This window comes from Budorcas taxicolor, chromosome 11 (genome assembly GCF_023091745.1).
Source record: "Budorcas taxicolor isolate Tak-1 chromosome 11, Takin1.1, whole genome shotgun sequence".
Taxonomy (NCBI): Eukaryota; Metazoa; Chordata; class Mammalia; order Artiodactyla; family Bovidae; genus Budorcas; species Budorcas taxicolor.
In genome coordinates, this window is record NC_068920.1 from 99,057,922 (window position 1) to 99,063,772 (window position 5,851).

General features: G+C 39.6%; 1 pseudogene; it reads left to right on the forward strand.

The window, feature by feature from the left end:
• Positions 1–3,453: 3,453 nt before the first annotated feature.
• Positions 3,454–4,642, forward strand: LOC128056515 (dnaJ homolog subfamily A member 1-like; annotated as a pseudogene).
• The last annotated feature ends 1,209 nt before the right edge of the window (positions 4,643–5,851 follow it).

Consider the following 5,851-nt stretch of genomic DNA (forward strand, 5'->3'; position numbering starts at 1 on the left):
AAAAGATAACCATCATCTAACAGCCAAGGGTTGCCACAAACTTTCAATTTATTTAAAAAAACACAATATCTGTGAATTTCAATAAAGTGAAATGAGTGCAATAAAATGAGTTATGCCTATATCTGTGTAGTAAAGTATAATCAATTGCATAAATTCAAATTTCTACTGCTAATCATCTTTTTTTTTTACTGCTAATAATTTCAAAGAACATTTCTTCAAGTTATATTTCCCAAGGTCATTACAATTCATATTATAGACACTGAACATCTTGGAAGTATCCTAAGAATACAATCTTTACCCTCTAAAGAAATTATATGAGCAGATCAATAATGTCTCTTGCCAGATCCATTTTTCTCTATAGTGAAGCTTAACCAAAGGTTCTATTGGCCTAATTTCATTTACTTTATACACTTAAGCAGGAGTTAAAACTGATGCTAATATACATACAATTAGCCTTTGTAAAAGATCTTATGGCTTCTTTCTTTTGTCAGACTTACTGCTCATTGCCTAATTCCCCAAACACCAGGTGACTGGTTGCTAGGCAACCAAACATTACCACCCAGAGAATTCTATCCATCTCAACAGATGCCATCTCATTTGGATACAAAGGTGTTCAAAGCCTCAGAATTTGTTTATGTGACCCAGTAATACAATGTTATTTGGTGGTGAATTTCTGATGAGTAAATATATAAATGGATTGCACTGAAATTTTCATATTAACACATTATTATCAACATTTTATGATTGTATGGTATAATACATGCTAATGGTGAAAAGTTTTGGAAAACTTGTAAATTAAATATATTTGTAGCTAATTTGAAAATAGCACTTTTCTTTATTCCTGCCACAAGAGCTAATACCATGTAGATTCTGCCTTACTGGTTTAGAATCATCTAATTGAAATTAAAAGAAAGGACAAAAATGTTATGGACCTAACAGAAGCAGAAGATATTAAGAAGAGGTGGCAAGAATACACGGAAGAACTGTACAAAAAAGATCTTCATGACCAAGATAATCACGATGGTGTGATCACTCATCTAGAGCAAGACATCTTGGAATGTGAAGTCAAGTGGGCCTTAGAAAGCATCACTACGAACAAAGCTAGTGGAGGTGATGGCATTCCAGTTGAGCTGTTTCAAATCCTGAAAGATGATGCTGTGAAAGTGTTGCACTAATATGCCAGCAAATTTGGAAAACTCAGCAGTGGCCACAGGACTGGAAAAGGTCAATTTTCATTCCAATCCCAAAGAAAGGCAATGCCAAAGAATGCTCAAACTACTGCACAATTGCACTCATCTCACATGCTAGTAAAGTAATGCTAAAAATTCTCCAAGCCAGGCTTCAGCAATACGTGAACCGTGAACATCCTGATGTTCAGGCTGGTTTTCGAAAAGGCAGAGGAACCAGAGATCAAATTGCCAACATCCGCTGGATCATGGAAAAAGCAAGAATTCCAGAAAAACATCTATTTCTGTTTTATTGACTATGCCAAAGCCTTTGACTGTGTGGATCACAATAAACTGTGGAAAATTCTGAGAGAGATGGGAATACCAGACCACCTGACCTGCCTCTTGAGAAATCTGTATGCAGATCGGGAAGCAACAGTTGGAACTGTACATGGAACAACAGACTGGTTCCAAATAGGAAAAGGAGTACGTCAAGGCTGTATATTGTCACCCTGCTAATTTAACTTCTATGCAGAGTACATCACGAGAAACGCTGGACTGGAAGAAACACAAGCTGGAATCAAGATTGCCGGGAAAAATATCAATAACCTCAGATATGCAGATGACACCACCCTTATGGCAGAAAGTGAAGAGGAACTAAAAAGCCTCTTAGTGATAGTGAAGTTGCTCAGTCGTGTCCGACTCTTTGCAACCCCATGGACTGTAGCCTACTATGCTCCTCTGTCCATGGGACTCTCCAGGCAAGAGTACTGGAGTGGATTGCCATTTCCTTCTCCAGAGGATCTTCCTGACCCAGGGATCAAACCCAGGTCTCCCGCACTGTAGGCAGATGCTTTACCATCTGAGCCACTAGGGAAGTCCCAAAAAGCCTCTTAATGAAAGTGAAAGTGGAGAGTGAAAAAGTTGGCTTAAAGCTCATCATTCAGAAAACGAAGATCATGGCATCTGGTCCCATCACTTTATGGGAAATAGATGGGGAAAGAGTGGAAACAGTGTCAGGCTTTATTTTGGGGGGGCTCCAAAATCACTGCAGATGGTGACTGCAGCCATGAAATTAAAAGACGCTTACACCTTGGAAGAAAATTTATGACCAACCTAGATAGCATATTCAAAAGCAGAGACATTACTTTGCCGACTAAGGTCCATCTAATCAAGGCTATGGCTTTCCTAGTGGTCATGTATGGATGTGAGAGTTGGACTATGAAGAAGGCTGAGTGCCAAAGAATTGATGCTTTTGAACTGTGGTGTTGGAGAAGACTCTTGAGAGTCCCTTGGACTACAAGGAGATCCAACCAGTCCATTCTGAAGGAGATCAGCCCTGGGATTTCTTTGGAAGGAATGATGCTAAAGGTTAAACTCCAGTACTTTGGCCACCTCATGCGAAGAGTTGACTCATTGGAAAAGACTCTGATGCTGGGAGGGATTGGGGGCAGGAGGGGAAGGGGACAACAGAGGATGAGATGGCTGGATGGCATCACTGACTCACTTCATGTGAATCTGAGTGAACTCCGGGAGTTGGTAATGGACAGGGAGGCCTGGTGTGCTGCGATTCATGGGGTCACAAAGAGTCGGACACAACTGAGCAACTGAACTGAACTGAATTGAACTGAATTGCTAATTTAATAAATTTGATAAATACTGTGTTCTGTAAGGTCTAATATAATACATAAAAGTATTTTAAAACATTGTATCAATTTGGATACCTCAAAATGACTATTACATTTTTGTAAAATTGTGATTTTTCCCAATTGGTCTTAAAGTTATCAAATTAAAAATTTGATTTTGCCCTTCAGGTAATCTGGGATTACTTCTGTAAAGAGTTAATCAACTCTTCTCTAATTATTTGACATATCAGATCCCTTTATTGATATCAATCAATGTTAAGATCAAAAAGAATTAAATAAAAATGTCTTTTTGTAGTAATTCTTTTCATAAGTTATTTATAGCACTCCATTAGAAAGATTGTCAGGATCTGTTGATGTATAGCAGAATATTTTACCGTATCAAATAAGCAAACACACAATATTGTATTAAATGATGATATCCTAGTAAAAGATTGCAAGCTCAAACAAATATTTTGGTTTTTCTCCCTCTGACTTTAGGATCCCTTTCAAATATGTAAGAATTTTGTGTTTTTAAAATGATCAGGGAACTTTCCGGAACGCTCGGTGAAAGGCAGAGGAGTGGCGGCTGCCCGGGCTGCGCACAGCAACGCACTCCTTCCCGCTCCCCAACACTGGCATCGGCCGCTCACCGGCTGTAGAAAATGGTGAAAGAAACCACTTACTATGATGTTTTGGGGGTCAAACCCAATGCCACCCAAGAAGAATTGAAAAAGGCTTATAGGAAACTGGCCTTGAAGTACCACCCTAATAAGAATCCAAATGAAGGCAAGAAGTTTAAACAGATTTCTCAAGCTTACGAAGTGCTCTCTGATGCAAAGAAAAGGGAATTATATGACAACGGAGGCGAACAGGCAATTAAAGAAGGTGGAGCAGGTGGTGGTTTTGGCTCCCCCATGGACATCTTTGATATGTTTTTCAGAGGAGGAGGCAGGATGCAGAGAGAGAGGAGAGGTAAAAACGTTGTGCATCAACTTACAGTAACTTTAGAAGATTTATATAATGGTGCAACAAGAAAACTAGCTCTGCAAAAGAATGTGATTTGTGACAAATGTGAAGGCCGAGGTGGTAAGAAAGGAGCAGTAGAATGCTGTCCCAATTGCCAAGGTACTGGAATGCAAATAAGAATTCATCAGATAGGACTGGAATGGTTCAGCAAATTCAGTCTGTCTGCATGGAATGCCAGGGCCATGGGGAGGGGATCAGTCCTAAAGATAGATGTAAAAGCTGCAACGGAAGGAAGATAGTTCGAGAAAAGAAAATTCTAGAAGTTCATATTGACAAAGGCATGAAAGATGGCCAGAAGATAACATTCCATGGTGAAGGAGACCAAGTACCAGGACTGGAGCCAGGAGATATTGTCATTGTTTTAGATCAGAAGGACCATGCTGTTTTTACTCGACGAGAAGACCTTTCCATGTGTATGGACATACAGCTGGTTGAGGCATTGTGTGGCTTCCAGAAGCCAATATCTACCCTTGACAACTGAACCATAGTCATCACTTCTCATCCAGGTCAGATTGTCAAGCATGGAGATATCAAGTGTGTGCTAAATGAAGGCATGCCTATTTATTGTAGGCCATATGAAAAGGGTCACCTAATCATTGAATTTAAGGTAAACTTTCCTGAGAATGGCTTTCTCTCTCCTGATAAACTCTCTTTGCTGGAAAAACTTCTGCCTGAGAGGAAGGAATAGAAGAGACTGATGAAATGGACCAGGTAGAATTAGTGGACTTTGATCCAAATCAGGAAAGACGGCACCATTACAATGGAGAAGCATATGAAGATGATGAACATCATCCTTGGGGTGGTGTTCAGTGTCAGACTTCTTAGTAGGGCCTGTGAATAACACTCACTGCTGGTATTTTATTTGCAGTAGTGATTGAGTGAAGGACTATAATCATAATATGCTCACTACTTGCTTTTGTTTTAATATTCAACTATAGTAGTGTTTAAAAGTTAAATCAAGAATAAACTCGAATATAAAAGCTCTGACTTTGCCCTGTATGTATGATGACTTCAGTGTGCAAGATAAGTTTAATACTTGCAAAAACGACTTTAAAAAATTTCCCCTAGCATTTGTTAGGCCATACTTTGTGATTGATTTCAGCTATGTACATGGAATAGCTTAGACTGAAATGCCAGGTATATGTATTGACTTCAGTGTATAACCCTTAATTGTTAAGGTATGAAATTAGAACTGTGTTTAACTGGCAGTCAGACAAAGAAATTAATGTAGAGAAGTGTTGGTCTGTATAGTTGTAGTAAGTGGGACTCATTGTGATGCTTTTGCATTTATTCTATTGCTTCAACTGTTACTTGAAGATGGCATGCTGTATAATTTAATTTAGCCTGTGGTATCAGTGATAGAAATGATACCTTTGTAAAGAAGGGGTTTATCATAACTTGCTGCTTCTTGAGGGCTTGCACTTGTAGAATTGCATTCCCTTCTTCTGCTGTGCCATCTTTTATTAATACATATAGCTATTGGTCCTGGTTACTTTTTTGCTGCGCCCCTCCACTTTGGACCACAGTAAGCCTTAGAGTAGTGACTTCTGGAGCAGGGAAACTTAGAGCTTAGAGTGATGAGACCTTTACATGGAGAAGTAATTTGCATGTATGAGATAGGAAGGTGTTTTTGTAGATATGTTACAGGGTTACTTTAAAGCATTTAACTTATGCTCCAGAGTAACTGTAACTTAATGTTCGTAGTATAGCAAATTATGATGAATAGGTTTCAGTTCAGTTCAGTTCAGTAGCTCAGTCGTGTCCAACTCTTTGCGACCCCATGAATCGCAGCACGCCAGGCCTCCCTGTCCATCACCAACTCCCGGAGTTCACTCAGACTCATGTCCAGTGAGTCAGTGATGCCATCCAGTCATCTCATCCTCTGTTGTCCCCTTCTCCTCCTGCCCCCAATCCCTCCCAGCATCAAAGTCTTTTCCAATGAGTCAACTCTTTGCATGAGGTGGCCAAATTACTGGAGCTTCAGCTTTAGCATCATTCATTCCAAAGAAATCCCAGGGCTGATCTCCTTCACAA